The 25,702-nt window shown below is 37.1% G+C and overlaps 1 protein-coding gene across 1 annotated transcript in view; it reads left to right on the top strand.

Annotated features, from left to right (window-relative positions):
- GALNTL6 (polypeptide N-acetylgalactosaminyltransferase like 6) overlaps positions 1 to 25,702 on the top strand; it is a 1,485,023-nt gene that overhangs the window by 94,072 nt on the left and 1,365,249 nt on the right. The window lies entirely within an intron of this gene.

Raw genomic sequence — 25,702 nt, 5'->3', positions numbered from 1 at the left:
TCCTTCCCCCGCTGTGTCCACAAGTTTGTTCTCTGTCTGGATCTCCATATGTCTGTATCACCCTGTAGACAGGTTCATCAGTCCCATCTTTCCATATCCCATAGGCATGTGTTAATATACGATATTTGTCTTTCTCTTTCTGACTGACTTCGCTCTGTATAATAGGCCCTAGGTTCATCTACCTCATTAGGACTGACTCAAATGTGTTCTTTTTGAAAGCCAAGTCAAGCTAGGAACTGAACTACTGTATCATCCACTGCTGCAGCAAATGCCCACTACTGGGGAGCATTAGCAATCCCACTAATGGGCACATACCCTGAGAAAGCCATAACTGACAGACACACATGTACCCCAGGGTTCATTGCAGCAGTTTTTACAATAGCTAGTCCATGGAAGCAACCTAAATGCCCGTCGACTGATCATTGTACTTTTATTTGCTTTAATATTAATTAACTTTAGAAAAGAGAGAGTACTCCTTTTTTTTTCTTTCATCTGTTTATATCTTAATTTTTAAATGAATTTGAGTGTTTTATCTAGGGTTGGGGTTGTAGAGTCTTAGATCAGTATTCTTTATCCTCAAGTTTCTCTGAAAGACCTCAGGGCATCTGAGAACTACTGTTGGAAGCATGGGAACAGTCCCACTGCTTGGAACATTTATCCACATCCACAGAGGACAGGAATTTCAGCTGAAGCAGTACTAACACATCGGGTATTATAACATGCTAGCTAATGTACTATCTACTTGAGAAAGCTGACCTATTAGAGTCTCAGAACAGTTATGTAAGTTAAACATTATTCCACTTTAAGAGGAGAAGACATTGAGTCATAATGATTGTGAAGCCTTAATTAAATCAGGGCTTCCCAGGTGGTGCTAGTGGTAAAGAATCTGTTTGCTAATGCAGGAGATGTAAGAGACTCCAGTTCAGTTGCTGGGTTGGGAAGATCCCCTGGGGAAGGAAATGGCAACCCACTCCAGTATTCTTGCCTGGGAAATTCCATGGATGTTGGAGCCTGGCAGCTACAATCCATGGGATCGCAAAGAGTCTGACAGAACTTAGTTTTTTAGCAGCTAAAAAACAATGACTCTAAAACTGAGAATATGCAGATTTTGAAATATTTAAGAAATGCATATGTTCAAATAGCTATTTAGAAAAATCTCTTTTCTTCTTAAGGCCACTAACTTATTCTCTAAAATGCCTGGCTAAGGCTAAGTAGTTCATTTCTGAAGACTGCTAATCTTACAGACAGAAATCTCAGATCCTGTTTGCAGGACCGACTTGTAGGAGAACAAAGAGAAAGACTGTGTTTGTGATCCGTAGGTCCGCAATCCACAGCCCTCTCCCTTTCTTCGCAGTGTTTGGGGCTGACTCTAACCCAGAGAACTTCACTGCCATTATCTTTTCCCAAATTGCTATTTTAAAAGTTTCCGACACACACTTGCCTCATGTTGATGAGGCTTGCAATTCCCCTTGGGTGAAATAATCTGATGTAGTATTAAGACTGTCACTAAGGATTGTTCATGTATAATTTATAGTCACAATTAAAAAGCATTTTTAACTGTCACAACACAGTAGCGACTAAATTAGACTGTGATTTACACTACCATGGGCTTCCACTTGATTTAGTGTCACTCCAGAGAGACCGATCAGCAGCTCGTGAGGAGCAAGGCCTCAGTCAAGAAGGGGCTTGTCCCCCAAGTGTGAAGAGGTGAGAGATCGCGGGTTCAGGTTTCAAATATTATGATTAATAACTTATTTCTATACCATGCAGAGAAATGGAAAAGTGACCCTTTTCATAATCAAACAAGGCTAGTTTTGACAGGCAAAGTAGGTACTTTATTCTTATTATGGTAGAGCTTTAAATTAAAATTAAGAAGTTACCAATAAACTATAGAGATCCTCAAACCCAAATCTTTCCTTTAAGTATGATATAATCAAATGCCAATGATTCAGGTAACAAAGTTGGTACTGGATTATAACTTTTAAATGCATACGTTAAATTAAATAATTTGATAAAATCCTATCCAAGTAAATGCCGGGGGACACAGTGTTATTAGATCTTGAGCTAAAAGAGTTACAAGCGATTTTTCTGTTTATTTAATGTGAGCCTGAAAAAGACTATATTTTTTCATGGAAGATTTTTATTTTTTTTTATTGGAATGTAATTGCTTTACAATGTTGTGTTAGATTTGCTGTGTGTGCTAAGCCACTTCAGTCATGTCCAACTCTTCATGACCCTATTAATTGTAGCCTACCAGACTCTTCTGTCCATTGGATTCTCCAGACAAGAATCCTACGGTGAAATACCATGCCCTCCTCCATGGGATCTTCCTGACTGAGGAACTGAACCTGGATCTCTTGCAGTGCAGGTGGATTCTTTACCACTGAGCCATCAGGGAAGCCCAGTTTTTGCTGTACAGCAATGTAAATCAGCTATATGTATACATATCCCCTCCCTCTTGAGCCCTCCTCCCACTCACCCCCAATATCACCCCTCTAGGTCATCACAGAACACTGAGCTGAGCTCCCGGTGCTATACAGCAGCTCCCACCAACTCTCTGTTTTACGCCTGGTAGTGTACATACGTCAGTGATACTCTCCCGATTTACCCCACATTTCCTTCCCCTGCTGTGTCCACATGTTGACTCTCGACTGCATCTCTATTTATGCTCTGCAAATAGGTTCTTCAGGACCATCTTTCTAGACTCCATATATATGCGTCACTACACAGCATTTGTTTTTCTCTTCCTGACTTAGTTCACTCTAAGGCTCTAAGTTCATCCACATCACTATAACTGACTCGGTGTCATTCCTTTTATGGTTGAATAATATTCCATTGTGTGTATGTACCATATCTTCTTTATCCATTCAATGAACAAGTTATGTTACCTCCGTGTCCTGGCTATGGTAAATAGCACTGCAATTAATATTGGGGTACATGTGTCTTATGGCATTATGGTTTTCTCAGGGTATATGCCCAGCAGTGGGACTGCTTAAAAGTTAAGAATAATGTATATAAACCATCAATGATACAAGACATCTGAGTAGAATGAATATTCTAGACAGCACAGCAGTATGAATGGGAAAAACATGTATGTCATAGAGGAATGACTGCCCTGAAAGACTGAAAGTCTGGTGGCTGCTTAGACAAAACTTGGTCATATCAAACTTAATTTTTGTTACTCTAAAAAAGTGATAAATTTGGAGATTCTGATAATGGCTGAGTAAGCACCAACTGGATCCCTTTACAGGTACAGTCTGGACATATTAGCTAGTGAAAAATGAAGAGAATAGGGCAAATTCTGAGTTTCCCATGTTCAGAGGTACAGATTTTTTTTTCTTTTCACTCTTTCTACCCTGAGAGTGGCAGAATCCCTTGTGGAGGAAAAGTTATTGGATTTCTGACCAGAAAACCAGAATTCTGAGTCAAAAAAATCTGTTCAGATCAGTTCAGTCGATCAGTTGTGTCTGACGCTTAGCGACCCCATGAACTGCAGCATGCCAGGCCTCCCTGGCATGTCCATCACCAGCTCCTGGAGTTCACTCAAACTCACGTCCATTGAGTCGGTGATGCCATCTAGCCATCTCCTCCTCTGTTGTCCCCTTCTCCTCCTGCCTCCAATCCCTCCCAGCATCAGAGTCTTTTCCAATGAGTCAACTCTTCCCATGAAGTGGCCAAAGTACTGGAGTTTCAGTTTTAGCACCATTCCTCCCAAAGAACACCCAGAGCTGATCTCCTTTAGAATGGACTGGTTGGATCTCCTTGCAGTCCAGTTTCTGTTAAAAAAAAAAAAAGACTCTATGAAGGAAAATATCTAGAGAAGATATCCCCAAATTTCATTTTATATTTCCAACAGACCCCTGAATCTTGTATTTGTAGACCAGATTCAAAGATCCCAGCTGAATTGGGGTTGCTGTCCAAGACAGAGTTTGTGATTTGTGACTAAAGCAGATAACAAAGCTTTCACTAGAAAGGCAGCCTTGGGTCTCCACAGCATAACATACATGATCTCAATTTAAAAACACAGTTTAACCTGACTTAGAGAGAACCAAGAGCATGGATCATGTTCTCAAAAGAAAAGAAAGCAAATGAGACCATCCCTAAAGAATAGTTAGGGAGTTTGAGAAGTTCATTTACATACTGCCATATTCAAAACGGATAATCAACAAAGACGCAATGTATAGGAAAGGAAATAAAAGAAAATGAACCTAGATTTTTAAAAAATGGAATAGTAATTATCTTAAGAGAGATAATGGAATAGGTTTACCATCAGAATGGAGACAAGAAAGGAAAGAGACAGTAAACTTGAGAATGGATTGAGAAAAAATATCTAAGCTGAAGAAGAGAGAAAAATACTTTGAAACTAAATGAACAGATCCTATGATATTTCTTAAATGGTATCAAATGGCCTAACATAGGTATGATTGATCGAATATTCAGCAAATAAGGCAGAAAAATAATGGCATTTGGTTAAAATTTTCTAAAACTTGAAGAAGCATATATATTTGTAGATATAAGATTTTCAACCTGAATAAGCATTAGTTCAGTTCAGTTCAGTTCAGTCGCTCAGTCATGTCCAACTCTTTGTGACCCCATGAATCACAGCACTCCAAGCTTCCCTGTCCATCACCAACTCCCAGAGTTCACTCAAACTCATGTACATTGAGTCGGTGGTGCCATCTAGCCATCTCCTCCTCTGTCGTCCCCTCTCCTCCTGCCCTCAATGCCTCCCAGCATCAGAGTCTTTTCCAATGAGTCAACTCTTTGAGGTGCCAAAGTATTGGAGTTTCAGCCTCAGCATCAGTCCTTCCAATGAACACCCAGGACTGATCTCCTTTAGAATGGACTGGGTAGATCTCCTTGCAGTCCAAGGGACTCTCAAGAGTCTTCTCCAACACCACAGTTCAAAAGCATCAATTCTTCAACACTCAGCTTTCTTCACAGTCCAACTCTCACATCCATACATGACCACAGGAAAAACCATAGCCTTGACTAGACGGGCCTTAGTCAGCAAAGTAATGTCTCTGCTTTTCAATATGCTATCTAGGTTGGTCATAACTTTCCTCCCAAGGAGTAAGCGTCTTTTAATTTCATGGCTGCAATCACCATCTGCAGTGATTTTGGAGCCCCCCTCAAAAAAATAGTCTGACACTGTTTCCACTGTTTCTCCATCTATTTGCCATGAAGTGATGGGATTGGATGCCATGATCTTAGTTTTCTGAATGTTGAGCTTTAAGCCAACTTTTTACTCTCCTCTTTCACTTTCATCAAGAGGCTTTTTAGTTCCTCTTCACTTTCTGCCATAAGGGGGGTGTCATCTGCATATCTGAGGTTATTGATATTTCTCTTGGCAATCTTGATTCCAGATTGTGTTTCTTCCAGCCCAATGTTTCTCATGATGTACTCTGCATATAAGTTAAATGAGCAGGGTGACAATATAGAGCCTTGACTTATTCCTTTTCCTATTTGGAAAGAGGCTCTTGTTCCATGTCCAGTTCTAACTGTTGCTTCCTGACCTGCACATAGGTTTCTCAGGATGTAGGTCAGGTTCTCTGGTATTCCCATCTCTTTCAGAATTTTCCACCGTTTATTGTGATCCACACAGTCAAAGGTTTTGGCATAGTCAATAAATCAGAAATAGATGTTAGAATTCTATAGTTAAAGACATTTGACCCTAAGAAAAAAATGAAGAGTACTTAAATAGTAAATATCTGGGTTATTATAAATACCTACTTTAATGTATTTATTTTATTATTTGCATCTTAATTTCTTTACAGTGTATCTGAGTATTTTAAGCAAAATGATAACAATTGTCTTATGAGAATTTATAATACACATGTATGTAATGCATGCAGAAACACTAGCACCAGGATGGTGAAGGTTAAGTTGACTTATATAGGGCCAAATTTAAAAATTCAGTTTGTATTCAAATATTATATGAAGTGATAGTGATTTAATTCTAAGTAGATTGTGAAAATTAGGAATGCATACTGTAATGTCTAGAACAACTGATAGAAATTTAATATAGAGAAGTGTAAATTAAAAGTCAATATAAAAAGAAAAACTACCAATAGAACAATTAAAATTCAATTCTAAGACTTATACAAATAAAAGTAGTCAAGAAGGGAGAAACAAAAGTAAAAAATGGGGACAAATTTAAACAAGTAGTATAAATTAAACCCAGATCCAACCACATCAAAATCATATTAAATATAAATTAACTAAAGATCCTACTTAAAAAGAACGGATCTAAATTTTCACTTTAAGAAATTAGAAAAAGAATGGTAAATGCAACACAACATAAGTAGAAGGAAAACATGAGAGATAAAAAGCAGACACCAGGAAATGGAGAGCAGGACATTTCTACTCTGAGAAATACAAAAATATTTACAAGATTTCTAAGGGCCATTAACTGTCATGAAAGATGCCAAGTCAATTCAGCATGGAATAGATAGACTTTTCAATAAATGGAGATAGAATATTAATATTTATATGCAAAATAATGAACCTCATCTTTATCTTACTCATATATATGAGACAAGTTGAAATAGACTATAGGATCAAAGAATGGAAACTATTCAACTTTAAGAAGACATAGTAGAAAATCTTTATGACATTTGGTACGGCAAGATTTCTTTGAACAGAATACACACACACACATGCACACACACATACAACATAAAGCAAAGCAATAATTAAAATAATAATACCACAATTAAAACTATTGCTCTTCAATAATTCACGGTTTTAAAAAATGCAAAAGCAAGTCATAGACTAGTAATAAATATATTAACTATATATCTAAAATAAAAAAATTTTTTTTCAAAATTTGTAATCAAGATGTAACTAAGAAATGGGAAGAATTTTGAACAGGTACTTCATAAATAAGCACGTGAAAAGCTGCTCACCATCACTTTTATCAGAGATGCGAATTTTAAATCACAGTGACATATCTACTAAAATTGATAAAAGTAAAAAGATTTGCTTTATTAAGGGTTGATGACTTGGATGTGGAGGAAATGGTATCATACACTGCTGACAGAAATGCAAAGACATACAGTCCCCATGGAAAATTTGCGGTTAAATGTATACTTGCCATACGATCCAGCAGCCCCATTCTAGGTATTTGCCCAAGATAAATGAAACATCTGACTATAGAAAGAGTATTTGAGTGTCCCTAGCATCATTATTCATAATAATTAGCAACTCTCAATTTTGCATAGGAACCTTGAACGTTAGGCCTGTGAATCAAGGTAAATTAGAAGTGGTCAAACAGAAGATGGCAAGGGTGAACATTGACATTTTAGGAATCAGTGAACTAAAATGAATTGGAATTGGTGAATTAAACTCAGATGACCACTGTATCTACTACTGTGGGCAAGAATCCCTTAGAAGAAATGGAATGGCCATCATAGTCAACAAATGAGTCCAAAATGCAGTACTTGGGTGCAGTCTCAAAAATGACAGAATGATCTCTGATCATTTCTAAGGCCAGATATTCAATATCAGAGTAATCCAAGTCTATGCTCCAACCAGTCATGATGAAGAAGCTGAAGTTAAATGATTTTAGAAAGACCTACAAGACCTTCTATATATGTCCTGTTCATTTTAGGGGACTGGAATGTGAAAGTAGGAAGAAATACCTGGAATAACAGGCAAATTTGGCCTTGGAGTACAAAGTGAAGCAGGGCAAAGGCTAACAGAATTTTACCAAGAGAATGCACTGGTCATAGCAAATACCATCTTTCAACAACAAGAGAAGACTCTACATGTACAGTGAGCAAAAACAAGAACAGGAGCTGACTGTGGCTTAGGTCATGAACTCCTCACTGCAAAATTCAGACTTAAATTGAAGAAAGTAGGGAAAACCACTAGACCATTCAGATAAAACCTAAATCAAATCCCTTATGATTATACAGTAGAAGTGACAAATAGATTCAAAGGATTGAAGCTGATAGATAGAGTGCCTGATGACCTATGGACGGATGTTCATGACATTGTACAGGAGTCAAGGATTAAAACCATCCCCAAGAAAAAGAAATGCAAAAAGGCAAGATGGTTGTCTGAGGAGGCCTTACAAATAGCTGAGAAAAGAAGAGAAGCTAAAGGCAAAGGAGAAAAGGAAATATATACCCATTTGAATGCAGAGTTCCAAAGAATAGGAGAGGGAGGTGAGAGGGGGGTTCAGGATGGGGAACTCATGTACACCCATGGTGTATTCATGTTGATGTATGGCAAAAACAATACAATATTGTAAGGTAATTAGTCTCCAATTAAATAAATTTATATTTAAAAATAAATAAAATAACAGTGAAAAAAATTTTTTTAAAAAGAAAGCCTTCCTAAGAGATCAATGCAAAGAAATAGAGGAAAACAATAGAATGGGAAATACTAGAGATATCTTCAAGAAAATTAGTGATACCAAGGGAATATTACATGCAAAGATAGGCACAATGATGGAAAGAAATTGTGTGGACCTAACAGAAGCAGAAGATATGAAGAAGAGGCGGCAAGAATACACAGAAGAACTGTACAAAAAAGATTTTCATGATCTTTCCTGGACCAGATAACCACGATGGTGTGATTACTCATCTAGAGCCAGACATCCTGGAATGTGAAGTCAAGTGGGCTTTAGGAAGCACCACTGTGAACAAAGTTAGTGGATGTGATGGAATTCCAGTTGAGTTATTTCAAATCCTAAAAGATGATGCTATGAAAATGTTGCACTCAATATGCCAGCAAATTTGGAAAACTCAGCAGTGGCCATGGGACTGGAGAAGGTCGGTTTTCATTTCCAGTCCCAAAGAAATGCAACACCAAAGAATGTTCAAGCTACCGCACAATCTCACACATTAGCAAAGTAATGCTCAAAAATTTCTAATCCAGTCTTCAAAAGTACGTGAACTGTGAAATTCCAGATGTTCAAGCTGGATTTAGAAAAGGCAGAGGAACCAGAGATCAAATTGCCAACATCTGTTGGATCACCGAAAAAGCAAGAGTTTCCAGAAAAATATCTACTTCTGCTTTATTGACTATACCAAAGCCTTTGACTGTGTGGGTCACAATAAACTGTGGAAAATTCTGAAAGAGATGGAAATACCAGACCACCTCACCTGCCTCCTAAGAAATCTGTATACAGGCCAAGAAGCAACAGTTAGAGCCTGACATGAAACAACAGACTGGTTCCAAATCAGGAAAGGAGTACATCAAGACTGTATATTGTCACACTGCTTATTTAACTATATTAAATAGTTAGCTTATTTAACTATGGAAACTATATCATACAAAAAGCCTGGCTGGACAAAGCACAAGTTGAAATCAAGATTGCTGGGGGAAATATCAATAACCTCAGATAGGCAGATGACACCCCTTATGGCAGAAAGCGAAGAACTAAAAAGCCTCTTGATGAAATTAAGAGTGAAATTGCTGGCTCAACACTCAGAAAACTAAGATCATGGCATCTGGTCCCATCACTTCATGGCAAATACATGGAATGGAAACAGTGAGAAACTTTGTTTTGGGGGGCTCCAAAACCACTGCAGATGGTGATTTCAGCCATGAAATTAAAAGACACTTGCTCCTTGGAAAAAAAGCTATGACCAAACTAGATACCATATTAAAAAGCATAGACATTACTTTGACGACAAAGGTCCATCTAGTCAAAGCTATGGTTTTTCCAGTAGTCATGTATGGATGTGAGAGTTAGATCATAAAGAAGGCTGAGTGCCAAAGGATTGATGCTTTTGAACTGTGGTGTTGGAGAAGACTCTTGAGAGTCCCTTGGACTGTAACGAGATCAAACCAGTCAATCCCAAAGGAAATCAGTCCTGAGTATTAATTGGAAGGACTGATGCTGAAGCTGAAACTCTAATACTTTGGCCACCTCATGTGAAGAACTGATTCGTTGGAAAAGACCCTGATGCTGGGAAAGACTGAGGGTGGGAAGAGAAAGGGTAGACAGAGGATGAGATGTTTGGATGGCATCACCGACTAGTTGGATATGAGTTTGAAAAGGCGTCAGGAGTTGGTGATGGACAGGGAAGCCTGGTGTGCTGAAGTCCCTGGGATCGCAAAGAGTAGGATATGACTGAGAGACTGAACTGAACTGAACTAAGGGCTTCCCAGGAGGTGCTAGTGGTAAAGAAACTACCTGCCAGTGCTGGCGTCCAGCCCCAGTGGATCCAGGGAATTCAAAGCGGGGATGGAGTCGGCGTCCTAGGAAAAAACTTATTTAACTACAGATATATAGAGAGATTAGAAACAGATAGTGTAGTAGGAAATAATGGTGGAGAAAAAGAGGCTGAATAACTTGGTTTACATGGAAAACTAATAAAACCTCAAGACAAGAGCTTTGCACAATCTACGTTAGGCTGCCGGCATCCACTTGAATAGCGGAGGGTGCCCCACCTTGGGCTTCCTCTCGCGTGGATCCTTGAAGCCAGGGCAAGTAAGTAGACTTGGCGAGGCTCCGCGCTCCAGATGGGAATTCAGCCGGAAAAGGGGAGAAAAGAATGACATGGGGGAGCCCAGCATCGGTGCAAGACTTAAGACTTTATTTTCAAAATCAGCTTATATACCCCAAGTTGTACATAAAGAAATAATGGAATATGCAGAGTTATGCAGGGGCAGCAGTCCTGACCCTCACTGAGACCTCATTGAGGCTTTCTTTTTGCATACCTTCCTGTATACAAAAGGTCTCAGGTAGTTTACATTATCTTCTGGCCAAGAGGCCTGTTAACATTTTTATGGCTCTCTTCCTAGATAGATGTCTATCAACCAGAAAACTCTTTTTCCTTAGAAGTGTTTTTTCTTTACTCTGCATCACCCTCAAAGTACTAAATAAAGTTACATTCCTGTAGAACAAAGGTGCAGTGGGTTATAACAAAGAAAGTACTTAACTCAAAGATCTAATGTTGCTAATGGCAGGGCTACTATCTGTTTTTTCTATATACCAACTATATCTACAAATAAAAGATAAGAAAATTTGGCAGCAAGTATTGGCTCAACAAATGAAACCTTTAATCAGTCCTATTCTAATGGTTTTGACTCCTCAGAAGCCCCTACATTCCTAGGATGTTTTAAGCTTCCTGTTCCTCTCCCAGTCAGGAGGCCACAAGCAATCACATGCGCAGCTGTAAAAGTCCGGCAGGCAGGCTAGAAAGCCATCAGAGGGGTTTTTGGATTGAAACACTCTTATTATGCCCAGGAGATTTATTATCTAAAAGCTCTAAATTAAATTTTTCCAGAAAAAGGTGGTGGGGGGACAGCCCCCTGTTAATGTCAGAAGAGTAGGTGGACAGCATAACACAGTAAAGCAGGCAGACTCTGGTTTTTGGGGGTGGGTGCTCGGGAAATTCCAGGGGGAACCCCTGAAGCGTGATCACGCCCTTGCGTTTTGTCAGGCTTCCTTCCTCACGACCTTTGCCACGGGCGGGATTCCTCATGCTGGCTCCTGGCATGCCAGTTCAGGAGATATAAAAAAGACACAGTTCAGTCCCTGAGTGGGGAAGATCCTCTGGAGGAGGGCATGGGAACCCACTCCAATATTCATGCCTGGAAAATCCCATAGACAGAGGAGCCTGGCAGGCTACTGTCCATAGGGTCACAGAGAGTTGGACACAGGTGAAGCGGCAGCACTGCACAGCACAGCAGCTCTAAACATAAATATCCACTAACTAGTGAATAAAAACAAAGTTTGTCATGGGTTTCCCCAATGACTCGGGAGGTAAAAAATCCTCCTGTAATGCTGGGGACTCAGGTGACAAGGGTTTAATCTCTGGATCAAGAAGATCCCCTGGAGTAGAAATGGCAACCCACTCCAGTATCTGGTACAGTCCAAAGGGTCTCAAAGAGCCTTACACAACTGAGCAAGCAAGCAAGTTTTTGTTATATTATGAAATAATCATCAGTAATAACAAGGAACAAAGTTGCATAAAGAACTTTCAGCAATCTCAAAACCATTATCCTGTGTAAAGAGCCCAGTATGATTCTACTTATATGCAGTTCTAGAAAGGCAAAATTATAGGTCTAGAAATCAAGTCAATAACTGCCTGGAATGGGAGGCTGTTGAATTCAAAACACATAACTTTTGGGGTGCTGGGAATATTTAACATCTTAAAGTGGTATTTATATGATAATGTTCAATTGTCAAAAGTCAGAGTCATCATGTGAAAGCAGAAATGTCATTATATGTAAATTATGTCACAGTAAATCTGCTGGAGGGATTAAGAAAGGAAAGGAAATTATACACACACACACACACACACACACACACACACACAAGCTGTTTAAAGGAGAGTGACTAAATGGGTGCAGGATTTTTCTTCAGTAACAAAAGTGATTGATTGGGGGAGATGGTATGAGGCCTGCAGGAGAAATGCAGAAAGGGGAAAATAATGCCAGTGTGATTTCTGTCAATTTAGGATCCAGACACAGACAAGAGTCCTTTGTTTTTATTTTTCAATATGGTCTGATTTTGTTGATATGTTTCTACATTTTGCCTAATAATTTTCAATATTTTAAAATAAAAGATATGATAGAAACACAGATATTAAAGTTAACCAATTGGCAGCAGGTGCTTAGTGATGAAATACATATATTCCTTTAAAATCTGTTTTGTGTAGTAGTCAAAATAAACTGAAGGTTAATTTTATATCAGTTATGCTAGTATTTGTGTGCAGATGTGCTCAGTTGCTTCAGTTGTATCCAACTCTTTGTGACCCCATGGACTGTAGCTCCCCCAGACTCCCTTGTCCATGGGAGCAAAAATCTAAAAAAATTTTTGACGTGAAGCATACTTTCAGCAGATTAGAAATGTTCCAAAACTAAATTCAAATACAATTTGCAGTGAAAAGTTACTGCTTGTGCTACCCCACAGCTTTTGGCAAAAGCTTCTTAAGTTTGTTACTCCTAACAACACAAGGCATGAAAATATATTTCTGTCCTTGTTCAAAGTATTTTAATATTTGAGTATATTATGACTCTGTGTATTTAACAGAGCTTTTCCCTGTATCAGTGAACGAGAAACTCAACCTTCCATTAAATGAGCTCTGGGTCTGGAAACAAAATTAGAAAACTAATAAAAGTGGAAATATCAGCACTCTTGCCATTTTCCTAGCTGCAGGAAAATCCTTTATTTGATGTATCACAGTCTAGTATTATGGATATGAAAATACATGGCAAAATTTATATTCCATTTCCCACTTTCAGGAAGTGAGCTCAAACACAGTATTCCTGAAATGTATGATTTAGAAACTAGCACATCAGTCTGTATTCATGTAATTAAGTCACTTATTTGTGTGTGATATACACAAATTGAGGAGGAAAAGCCAAATGCTAAGAATTTAAATTTGAGAACTCTGTTATTAAATGACATCTGCTATTAGTTGGATCTCTTTAGATTCAAAACCCAAAGGAAGTCATTACAAAAATAAAATTCATGATACAAATTGTTCCATTTCTTGAATCATCTTTGTTAAGATAATTATTTTGAATGAATTTATTTTTCATATAATTGCTTTAGCAATTTACTTTATCATACTGGATTACAAAAGAATACCTTTCCTTATCACCTTCTTTATATGTTTTCATCATTTGATAAGTCAGAGCCTACTATTGTGGTATGGACAATTAGGTATGGATGTTTAAGTTTTTAGACTTTAACTCTGAATATATCAAGTATTCCTATAATCTTATTAGGCTAAAAGAGGGCTATGGAATATAGTATCACTATAATAGTAATTACTGAATAAAATTATTATTTCATCCTCTGACAGAATACGTATTCATATTATGTTACATTGGCTACCTAAATTTCTCTAATAAAAAGAAATAAGATTCATCTTCTATGGTTCATTTGAAAAGCATTGTCAGTGGTCAGACATTTTTTTGTGAATATGTAATCTGTATTAAAACTGTCACTTATTTAAAACAAGCCCCCCCCCCGCCACCAAGTTTCATGTTTAGTGATATTTTAAAGCTCTAAAAAGAATTCCTTTTTTTTTAAGAGCTTTATTATCTGGTTAAATATGTATGAAAATAATTGGGTTATTATTTAGGGTAAATACATGCTTGGGTAAGTAATAAAGAAAAAACTGAAACTAACTTTAGAAATTTTAAAAAGTGTAATTTTCAAAATCAAGGAAGATCATCCTCTAAGAATTTCATAAATTGTGTGATCCACAAAATGACTAATGGTTAGCAGATATAAATATGTTTCAATAAATGCAGATTTGATTAAGGAGGCAGTGGTAAAAGAAATAAAATAGACTACAAAAACAAGGAGAGTGAATTAATGAAACAGGACTTCAGAGCAGGAAGATTGAAAAAGAGGAAAATAAGTTTATTGTTAAAACATGCTGAATTGCACTGAGAAAGATAACCATGGCTTAAAGTTGGGCCGAGAGAAAAACAAAGATTTGGAAAATTACCAATGGTATTGGACCTACTAAAAGGAGACGGTATGGGTGCTGATTAAACTAGCAAAGTCCCACTCTCGCCCCAGACTTTTTAGGAAGATGGGGAAGGAGACATGTGGAATGAAATCCCACAGACGAGAGACTGTGGGCTGCAGGGACAGAGGGGAGGAAACAGAGCTGAGGAAAACGTCTAACTCCCTTTTGCATTAGGGGGCTCTTTTAGGGCTTCTTCACAACAAAGAATGGGGTGCCTAGCACAGGAGAGAATGCATCCTCTGAGAAGCTGGATGCAGAGCACTGGGAACCAGCAGAGAGAGTACCGCACCTGAAGCCAGTCAAAGAACCAGCGTTCCTTCTTCTCCTGCTACCCCTCCTATATAATCGGGGCAATGATGCTCTGAAAGTAGAGGAGAGTGGGAGACGTCCCAGGACCAGATCACGGACATCCCTTCTGTATTGTTAGATTCCGGAGTAGGGAGAGCCGAGAATAGGCGGACCCCTTCAGATCTCTGGAGATACAAACCTGACCAAATGGCAGTGAACTGGGGTTCCTCGACTTGGATATGCTAAACTAGATTTTTTTAACAGTTCAATAAGTTATGGATATCATTCAAGACATCTACGAACTAGTGAAGAAAAAATTGACATAACAACACAGAAATCATGTTTTCCATTAAAAATAATACTGTCCTACACAAAGTTTATAAGCTTCAACAAACTAATCACTCTGAGAAAAAAGAATTCCAGTAAATAACTAGATTTTTTTGAAATAAAATATTGTAATGAGAACATGCTTATACAAGTTCATAATGGTGATAGAAGTCTGACTGTATTGTTATAGAATGTTTCGAGTTACATCAGAATGTGACCAGTGTAATTTTACTGAATTTCAAAGTTATGGGCTGAACCTCAAGGGATGGTGTGACTCAGGCAACAAGAAGTAGGTAACTCAACCCAGAGAGCTCCTGGATGCAGATCTAGTTTTCATGGTCTAAGAATTTAGTTGAAGCCTTTAGAAGGGAGAAATTGTTTGAGGTAACAATGCCAAATGCAGTGCTAGCAGAGTCCTTTCTTATTCAGGAGACGAGTACAGAGGGAGATGGGAGAACACATGGTCACAGAGAATAATAAGCGGAAACTCTGAGGAGTTCAGGTGTTCATGCATTTGGAAGTGCAATAAAATCTAAGAAGGATGGTAAATGCTGGGTTTCATCATCTTCAAAAGCAGGTTCATTATGTGAATCAGACAAGGAGCAACAATGGTGATTTGATGGCTGGTGAGAAGAAGTAAATTGTAACCCACTCCAGTATTTTTGCCTATTAAATCCCACAGACAGAGGAGTGTGATGGGATACAGTCCATGGGGTCACAAAGAGTCGAACATAACTGAGAAACTGAGCATACTCACATGAGAATATGCAGCAACTTCATCAAGGAGCTTGAGCCGAAAGCAAAGTGAATTAAACGTGCTATTTCAAAGAGACAGGGGAATCAGGATGGATGATGTGCAGAGAAAGATGAAAGAGACAAGTTGGCAATTGCTAATACAGCAAATGAGTTAAATGTTAGCTTTGTGTTCGGCATGTGCTGCTTGTAGAACTGTTACTCAGTAGTGCGGAGAGAGAGAGCTGTGGCTAACCTATGATGCACACAGAGATTATTTTAAAAGAACACAGGTAGGAAATCATGCCTAACATAGATTAGATAGGATAATGTTGAAATAATTTTTTCTGGTACCCTATCATCAATGGATATATGGTTACTGTTTTTGTTCTGAATTAAGTATTTTTCCAGAGTGGAGAAGAGAGAGTATTCATGAAGATGAACTCTGTTATGTCCTTTCTGTATTACAACCATTAAAGTTCATGCAGTCAAACGTGAGCATGGAGTGTAATATGATCAGAAGGAATTTTATATTATTCTAACTGGAGTAGTAATACCCAAGAACTCACAGAGATTGTTGTCACCTGGAGAATGAGAGTTGATAACTAAGAACCAAACTGTTACCCAAATTCTGGAATTATTTTATGCACTCATCATGGGTAGGATCATATTTTTTTTTATTTTATTTTTTAATTATGAAAGTATTGTAATGCATTCACAAGAAACTTGGAAAATGCAGAACAGGGTTACATATAGTTCCATAATATATTATCATTGTTTTGAAGTAAATAAATTAAGATTTTTAGTTGGAGTTTCAATATCAGTCTCTCAAAAATTAGAATGAATAGACAGAATAGTAGGATAGTAGACCTGAAAAGCACTATGAACCCAGTTCAACATAACCAAGATTTATATAATTTTCACAAACAGCAGAATAAAAGTTTTATTCAAGTTCCCATAGATTAAGAACCTGGAGACACTGAAACATATCCAGAGACATAAAGCAAGAAGAAAAAATTTCATAATCTAAAGGGACTGAAATTGTTCAGAGTCTGTTCTCTTATATGATCATGTTCTGGTGGCTCAGAAGGTAAAGCGTCTGCCTACAATGTGGGAGACCTAGGTTTGATCCCTGGGTTGGGAAGATCTCCTGGAGAAGGAAATGGCAACCCACTCCAGTACTCTTGCCTGGAAAATCCTACGGACAGAGGAGCCTGGTAGGCTACTGTCTATGGAAAGAGTCGGACACGACTGAGTGACTTCACTCACTCATAATGGGTAAAAATCAGTCACTTAAACTACTGTATCTTTCTTAACTAGTAGATAACCCAGTTTTAAAGAAGATAGAAAATCAGCAATAGGATCTCATGATAAGATATTCTATTAATTTATGCAGGCTTTCACCTTGAAATGTGATCTGTGAAAGATCACCTTGCTTGTGTTTTCATGACTTCATCCAATCCAAAAAGTAAACATGATGAGTTTACTTGCTAAGCTTTTGCACATGAGATTATAGGACAAAGTAAATAAACTATTATTAGGCATGTTGCATACCACAGAGGCCCAGTGTAACTGAAGACAGAAAGAAAAACTCATGAATAAAAAGGTTGCCATTATTATTTTATAAATATTGAACGTTAAATTCTGCATTCGACATTTTAGAATGGAGAAAGTGGGAAAGTGAATAATTAGAAACAGAAATCTTTAGAAGATTCTTAATATGTATGCATTTACATTATTTACTTTATTAAAGGGCTTTCCTGATGGTTCAGGTGGTAGAGAATCTGCCTGCAATCCAGGAGACCCGGATTCAATCCTTGGGTTGAGGAGATCCCATGGAGAAGGGAATTGCAAACCAACCCAGTATTCTTGCCTGGAGAATCCCATGGACAAAGGTGCCTGGTGGGCTACAGTTCATGGATTCACCAAGAGTCAGACAAGACTGAGCAGCTCTTTCACTTTCATTGTATTAAAATATTTTTCTGTTGCTAAATCTTTAGAAGGTGGATTTAATTGCCAGCCAGATTATCATCTTGTAAGTACTCAGTCCTGATGCAGCATACTTGTTTGGTACAGATCAAAGTATCAGTTAAACTATTGAAGACAAAGAGTTTGACTATTTTGTCTATTTAGTTATAATTTTGGAATATCAACAATAAATTTGAGCTTTGGAGTATTAACTGTAATTATAGTGGATTTTTAACATATCAATAGAAATCCAAGAAATATAAATACATGGATAAATGTCTTCTAGAAACTTTATAGTAAATCACAAGTTCTTTGTCATTTAGTATAACATATTTATTTCCTAGAATAATTGACTACCTTCTAGATTTATAGTCACTTATTTCCTCACCTCGATCAATGAAAAAAAATACCCCTTTTTTGTAATATCATTTCTCTTCCTTCTCATCGTTCTGTTCCTTTACTATGTCCATCTTCTTATTTTTAATGTTCTAAGTAGTGTTCACTTTTAACCTATTTGTGTGGGTTTTTCCGTATGTCTTGCAAGTAGGTTTTATGCAAGGAGAAAGTCTGTCATGTAACAGTAAAGTACACTGGAAATGAATGAGTGAAAAGAAAATAACTGGTAATATTTCAAAACAGACAAAATAAAGAGCATAGCAATAAAATACAAATAATTTATATTTACTTTCTCAGTGTCCATTTATGGGTTTTAAAAATTGAAATTATGTCCTCCTTTTAATCATCAAAGCACTAACATGAACACATGATTAGCACTGAGCAACTTGCAAGATTAAATTATAAATATTCAAGTTATGTATGAGGCATCTATGATATTAAAAAAGTGAAAGAAAATGCAACAAACCCCCAAATGTCTCTGTATATTCATTTTTAGTCTATTCACCATTTAGTGTCTTTTGAATGCATTACATATAGTTGAAGCATGCAAAGAGTGGAAAATTATGTACAAAACTAAGGTCTTATTTCTACATTTTATATTTGTATTATTAAATTTGAAAAAACATACACTGCAGTGTTCATATCAACATTTATTATAGTCAAAATATAAAAGCAGCATGTGTCTAAAAATAGTTGAATGAATAAAGAAGATGCCATTTATATGCATATATATATATATATACATACACACATACACACATGTATATATAGAGATACACAAATGGAACATTACTCAACCATGAAAAATGAAATCATGCCGTTTGCAACAACATGAATGGACATGGAGGACATTATGCTTATCTGAAACAAGTCAGATAAAGACAAAAACCTTGTGATATCACTTATACCTGGAGTTGAAAAGATACAACAAACTAGTGTATATAACAAAAAGGAAGCAAGCTCACAGATGCAGGGAACAAATTAGTCGTTACCAGTAGCAAAAGTGAAGGGCAAGGCAAGATAGGGGTACTGGATTAACAGGTACAAACTGCCATGTATAAAATAAGCTAGAAAGATGTATTTAGACATATAACTAATTAATGGTCATTTAATTAGCAGCAATGACCACACTGAACCATTTTAATTCCCATAACTGATTCTTTAGAAATGTCCAAAGCAGACTGTTTGAAATATGATTCTATATTGGTTCTTAAAAATGAAAATAAAGCCGAAAAAATTGAAAACTTTACAGTATAAAAATAATGGGAGAAATATTTATACTCTGTCAAAAGTCAGAGATGAACTTTACTTTCTACATACATGATTATTATTGAAGCAGTATCTTTTCAGAGACCTTAAGTGGTAATAAAAACTTTATATTTCCAGTTTATATGATTCAGCTAATTAAACACAGACTATTACAATAGCTTTGTAAAAGTATGGATTTAGCACATTACAAAAAGCTAATTTTATGACATGTCCTCTTCTTCAGCAGTTTCTTTTTAACACAATAATCAGGAATTACGTTGCTGATTAAATGACTCAGTTCTTTTCTTCTTTTTTTAAACAGATGAAAACTTAACTGTAAAAATGCATAGTAGCTGAAACCCTTAAAGTGACTACAGTGATTAAAAGTTTTAAACTCGGGTTTATTTGCCTTGCTATTCTTATAAAGTATTTAAACATATATAAAGTGAAAAGTGAATAAAAATAAAAGAAGCCAAATACTAGCAAAATAAAAACACAATAACCAGAAGATTTTTAATGTGACATAGAGAGAGAGATGGTAAAAACACCAAACATTACCTTCTCAGGCCACACACAGATAGATGGTTATTGCATTAAAAAGTCTGTTTGAAAGTATCTGCCAATTCCATGTGAAATGTCTACCTCTTGGGGGTGGGAGAGAATTATATTCTACGTACTAGGTGGAATGGTGCTATGGTGCTGCTCAGCCGCTCAGCTCTGTCCAACTCTTTGCGGCACCATGGACTGTAGCCCACCAGACTCCTCTGTCCGTGGCATTTCCCAGGCAGGAATACTGGAGTGGGATACCATGCCCTCCTCCAGGGAATCTTCCCGACAGAGGGATCAAACCTGAGTCTCCTGTGTCACATACATGCCAGTGAGTTGTTTACCGTGGGGCCACAGGGGGAGTCCCATTGGGTGGGATGAACAGTGGCAAATAACCAGTCACACACAAAACAGGAAAAAAGACCCTGCTTTAATAGCATTTACAAGGTAACCTGAAAGATATTGAAAACAGATTTGATATTAGAAAAGGAAATTTGCACATTCAAGGATGAAATAAGACTTAATACACTAACTTCTAGAAAAATGACATTCACGACAAAAACTTTTAGAGATCCAGTCAATATTTTCTTATTAAAGACTTTATAGAGTATTTTTACATAATCTGATAACATCTTTTCTTTTAAACCTGTAATCTGAATATATTTAATACTTTTGTGCAATGGATGTTTATATGCCTGCATTATTTATTCTGTCATTATATATATATAAGTATATATATATGCCTGCATGCTAAGTCGCTTCATTTGTGTGACTCACTGAGACCCCATGGACTGTTGCCCTCCAGGCTCCTCTGTCCATGCGATTCTCCAGGCAAAAACACTGGAGTGGGTTGCTATGCCCTCCTCCAAGTATGTAAGTAACTTTTTGCCAAAGGAACATTGATAAACTATTAATACTAATTTTAAAAGACCTAAAAAATTAATGTGGAGGTATTTATAATTCAATTATTTTAAAATGAAATTTTCACAATTTATTTTCATCTGTCTCCTTACTCATTACTGTAATTATTTAATGGCATATCATTTTTTGTTTGTTTGTTTTTAAATTTAATTTTTAATTGGAAGAAATTTGCTTTACGATGTTGTGTTGGTTTCCACCGTATAGAAGGTTAGCCATAATTGTAGATATATGCCCTTCCTCAGGAGCCTCCCTCCACTCTCCCCATCCCACCCCTCTAGGTCACACCAGAGCACCAATGGAGAAAGTAGCATTGACATATACACACTGCCTTGTGTAAAAGGCATGGCTGGTGAGAAGCTGCTGTGTAACACAGGGAGCCCAGCCTGGCAAAACGTCATTTTATGTGACTCTAGAGCTTTGGAGCACGAGACTCTAGATTTACTCCTGCCTGGCATTACTAGAATTTCTAATTAGACTCGTAAATAAAACTGTACATGGATGCATAAGTGTTTACAGTTAATCTCTTTGGGTGACCTAAGAGATGCCTTCTTTGAATGGTTTACGCTGGTTCTACTTGTGCATGAAGGTAGAGTGCAATGCAAGAAAGTATTGCCCAGCTCTGCATACAAGGTCTTGAGACTACTAAAGATGAGGATGGTTATTCTAAACATGTTTTCTGGCTTTTATCTTTCTTCTCAATTTGTAAGTGAACATTGCAGTGAAAGCTGGCTGACTCGTCTAATGCCCAAGGGCCATCAGCAGTCTATGGAAGATGTTTCTTCATTACACTTTCTTTTCCTAGATATACTACTTCAGTATTTCTGCCCCTGTGCCACAAGATTTAGTGAAAATAAATAGATCGTTCTCAAAAGAATAGGCGTTTACATACGGTATTTTATCCTTTGCTAGTTTAGTACAAAGCAAGAAGTTCATTTTTTTCATCATTGAAATTCCAGAGGCCAGAAAGGATCCTTTAACAAAGGTAATTAAATTGGGTGCTAAGAGTCCTGGTTTCTGCTGTTTCCCAAGGTAGTTGCACTTCTGAACTTTTACAAACTGTTTATATCTATACACTCCTTGGTTCCTGAAACCAGATGTGTATATTACAACTGGTGAATGAAATGGTGAATTACAGGGAAAAAACAGATATATAAACAAAGATTTCTCTCTCTTTAAATGACTATAAACTGATATCTATTTGATATAAAGAAAAGGTAAATTGTCTATTTAATTTTATCTTTCTTCCTATCTCTGTTAGTATGTTTTTATTGTTTGAATTTGTAAACATAGAATCAGAAGAGAAGGTAATATATATTAACAACAGGATATGCTCAGAGATATCCCAATTCCTTCCCCAGCTCTGGTACTTATGAGTGAGAACACTCAGCCCTTCTGGGTTATTAACTAGGTCATCAGGTGGTGCTAATGGTAAAGAATCCACCTGCCAATGCAGGAGAAGCAGGATCAATCCCTGGGTTGGGAAGATCCCCTGGAAAAGGGAATGGCAACCCACTCCAGTATTCTTGCCTGGGAAATCCCATGGACAAAGGAGCCTGGTGAGCTACAGTCTATGAATTTGCAGAGTCAGACACGACTGAGCACACACAGATTTCATTAGTTTCTGGCTTATATATCCTTCTAGTATTTCTTTTTGCAAAAATAATATACACATATTTTCTTCTTCTCTTAATTTTTTACTAGAAAGTAAATACTATAATTTTTACATTGCTTCTTTTCACTTAAAGACATATATCCTGAAGATCACTTCTTATCAATTCATAAATCACCTCCTCATTTCTTTTTACAGGTACATATACTTCATTATGTTAATGTATGACAGTTTATTTAACCAGTTTCTCAGGATAGGCATTTAGTTCATTTCCAAGTATTTTGCTTAATAAATAATTACCTCAGTGAAAAAAAAATGAATTAAAAACACATTTAAAATGCATTAACAGGAAATAGCCTAATAATTTTCCATTTGTGTTTCACAATCAAGATCATTTTGTTTTTTAATAAGAATCAATTATTGATTATAGATGAGTAAATTAACTTGGTAGTCTAAAATATCTTGGAAATGGTTATCAATGGAGATACTGAAATAAAAGCTCTAATTACACATGCTTGTATTTATTTTCTTTATATTTCAACTGTCATATTTTTTCTAGTATGATAATACTTCTGTGACTTAGGCAATAACCTCTCTCAGCTTTATTTTCAGAAATGCTATTTGTGCAGAATAGCAACTTCAAAGGCCTATAGGTTCTTTCATCTAAACTGTTGGAAATGCATTGAAATCAATCATTCTACCTGAATGATGAAAGTGTCAAGGATATAGCTGTTTTAAGACGTGAGCTTGACTTGTACCCTGACTTTTATCTTATTAAATCTTTGCTATGTTCTGTATTCCTGATTCCTTTGAATATTTTAGACCCAGAACTGAGGCCTCAAGTCAAAGTTGTAAGAAAGTTAATCTTTCCAGCACTTGTGCATATGTATTTTGGAAGTTTTCTGTTTCCAGACTTTTAACTTGAGCATTTCTTTAGCGGAAACAGTTTTGTGGATTTCTTTTCTTCACAGGAAATCATAATTTGTTTAGGATTAATAATTCAGATACTCATAAAAAAAATTGGGCAGTGTCATGTTAGATATCTTAGTTCTGTGTGTGTGTGTGTGTGTGTGTGTGTGTGCGCGCGCTCATTCACTCAGTAATGCCCAACTCTTTGTGACCTTATGGGCTATAGCCCACCAGGATCCTCTGTCCATGGGATTCTCCAGGCAAGAATACAGGAGTGGGTTGCCATTTTCTTCTCCAGGGCAACTTCCCAATCCAGGATGGAAACCAGGTCTCTTGTCTTGCAGGCAGTCTCCTCCATTGGCAGGAGGGTTTTAATGTGAGAGGTGAGAGCAGTTAGAACAATGAAATTTCTACCCAGAAAATTTCATAGAGCCTTTGGGGTCTTTGCATTTTTGTGATTTGCATTTCTGGGCCAAATAACAAAGACTGAATCTATCATGGTCCCCTCCTCAGAAGCAAATTTCTAAGAGAGATTATGGGATGACATAGTTGCGGTTTCTATAGATATTGTAACAATGATGAGCATATATGCTTCTCTGTTGTTCTAGACACCCCTGTATATCTCTCCCACCTACCAGCTTGTGTAGTCCTAGAAGCTAACCAAAAACAGTTAAAGAAGGAGAACTATGCTGGTGACTCCCTACTGATTTAAATAATCTGCTAATCTTCTAAGCTCTTTAATGGAATTTCTAGGTATAATTAAGATTTTGTAAGGAGGCCTTTTAAGAGAATATTGACATCAATGAAATTGTGTGAATTAGATGAGATCCACATTTGCTGAGGGCCATTCATCAGCTTGGAGAGTGCTAATATTACATGTTGATCTAGTAATACAAATAAAGAAATGTTAGGATTGGAGATTAAGTCAGCTACTACTTATTTCTTTTATCTTCTAAAATATTTCTAATCATTTCTTTTTCTCACCTCTTCTAATTATTTTTCTGCCTGAAACAGGCTCTTTTTTTTTCATTTTAAAATTAACAGAGAGTCTGGGAATCCTGAACCCTTCTCTTTCATGCTTTTAGGTTAATAAAACATCATATACTTAATTGTATTCCAGGGAAAAGCTGAAGCACCTTGCAGCCTGGACAGCTTGAGGGGGTGATATCATCAGCTGATGGCCAGTTATTCCTAAAATGATTCTGCATTGCCAATTATTTCTTAAATGTTTAATTTTCTTAAGTTGACAGATTCTCTCAATTTCATGGGAGATTTAAAATGTCACTTGACAGTTGTTTTCTAGAATATTTTGACTGCTTTTACTAATTTACTTACAAATAATTTACTAATAACAAAAACAATAACTCTACTGGCCTGTTCAGTTCAGTCGCTCAGTGGAGTAGTGTCCAACTCCTTGTGACCCCATGGACTACAGCATAACAGGCCTCCCTGTCCATCACCAACTCCCAGAGTCTACTCAAACACATGTCCATTGAGTCAGTGATGCCATCCAACCATCTTATCCTCTGTTGTCCCCTTCTCCTCTCACCTTCAATCTTTCCCAGTATCAGGGATTTTTCAAATGAGTCAGCTGTTCATGTCAGGTGGCCACAGTATTGAGATTTCAGCTTCAACATCAGTTCTTCCAATGAACATTCAGGACTGATTTCCTTTAGGATGGACTGGTTGGGTCTTCTTGAAGTCCAAGGGACTCTCAAGAGTCTCCTCCAACACCACAGTTCAAAAGCATCAATTCTTTGGTGCTCAGCATTTTTATAGTCCAACTCTCACATCCACGCATGACTACTGGAAAAACCATAGCCTTGACTAGACAGACCATTGTTGGTAAAGTATTGTCTCTGCTTTTTAATATACTGTCTAGTTTGGTCATTACTTTTCTTCCAACAAATAAGCGTGTATTAATTTCATGGCTGTGGTCACCATCTGCAGTAATTTTGGAGCCCTGAAAAATAAAGTCTGCCACTATTTCCAAGGTTTCTCCATCTATTTGCCATGAAGTGATGGGAACAGATGCCATGATCTTAGTTTTCTGACTGTTGAGCTTAAGGCAACTTTTTCACTCTCCTCTTTCACTTTCATCAAGAGGCTCTTTAGTTTTTCTTTGCTTTCTGCCATAAGGGTGGTGTCATCTGCATATCTGAGGTTATTGATATTTCTCTTGGCAATCTTGATTCCAGCTTGTGCTTCATCCAGCCCAGCATTTCTCATGATGTACTCTGCATATAAGCTAAATAAGCTTGGTGACAATATACAGCCTTGATGTACTTGGAATCAGTCTGTTGTT

Source organism: Ovis canadensis, chromosome 2 (assembly GCF_042477335.2).
Source record: "Ovis canadensis isolate MfBH-ARS-UI-01 breed Bighorn chromosome 2, ARS-UI_OviCan_v2, whole genome shotgun sequence".
Taxonomy (NCBI): Eukaryota; Metazoa; Chordata; class Mammalia; order Artiodactyla; family Bovidae; genus Ovis; species Ovis canadensis.
The sequence above is the reverse complement of the archived record's forward strand: the minus strand, read 5'-3'. Positions and strand labels throughout refer to the sequence as shown.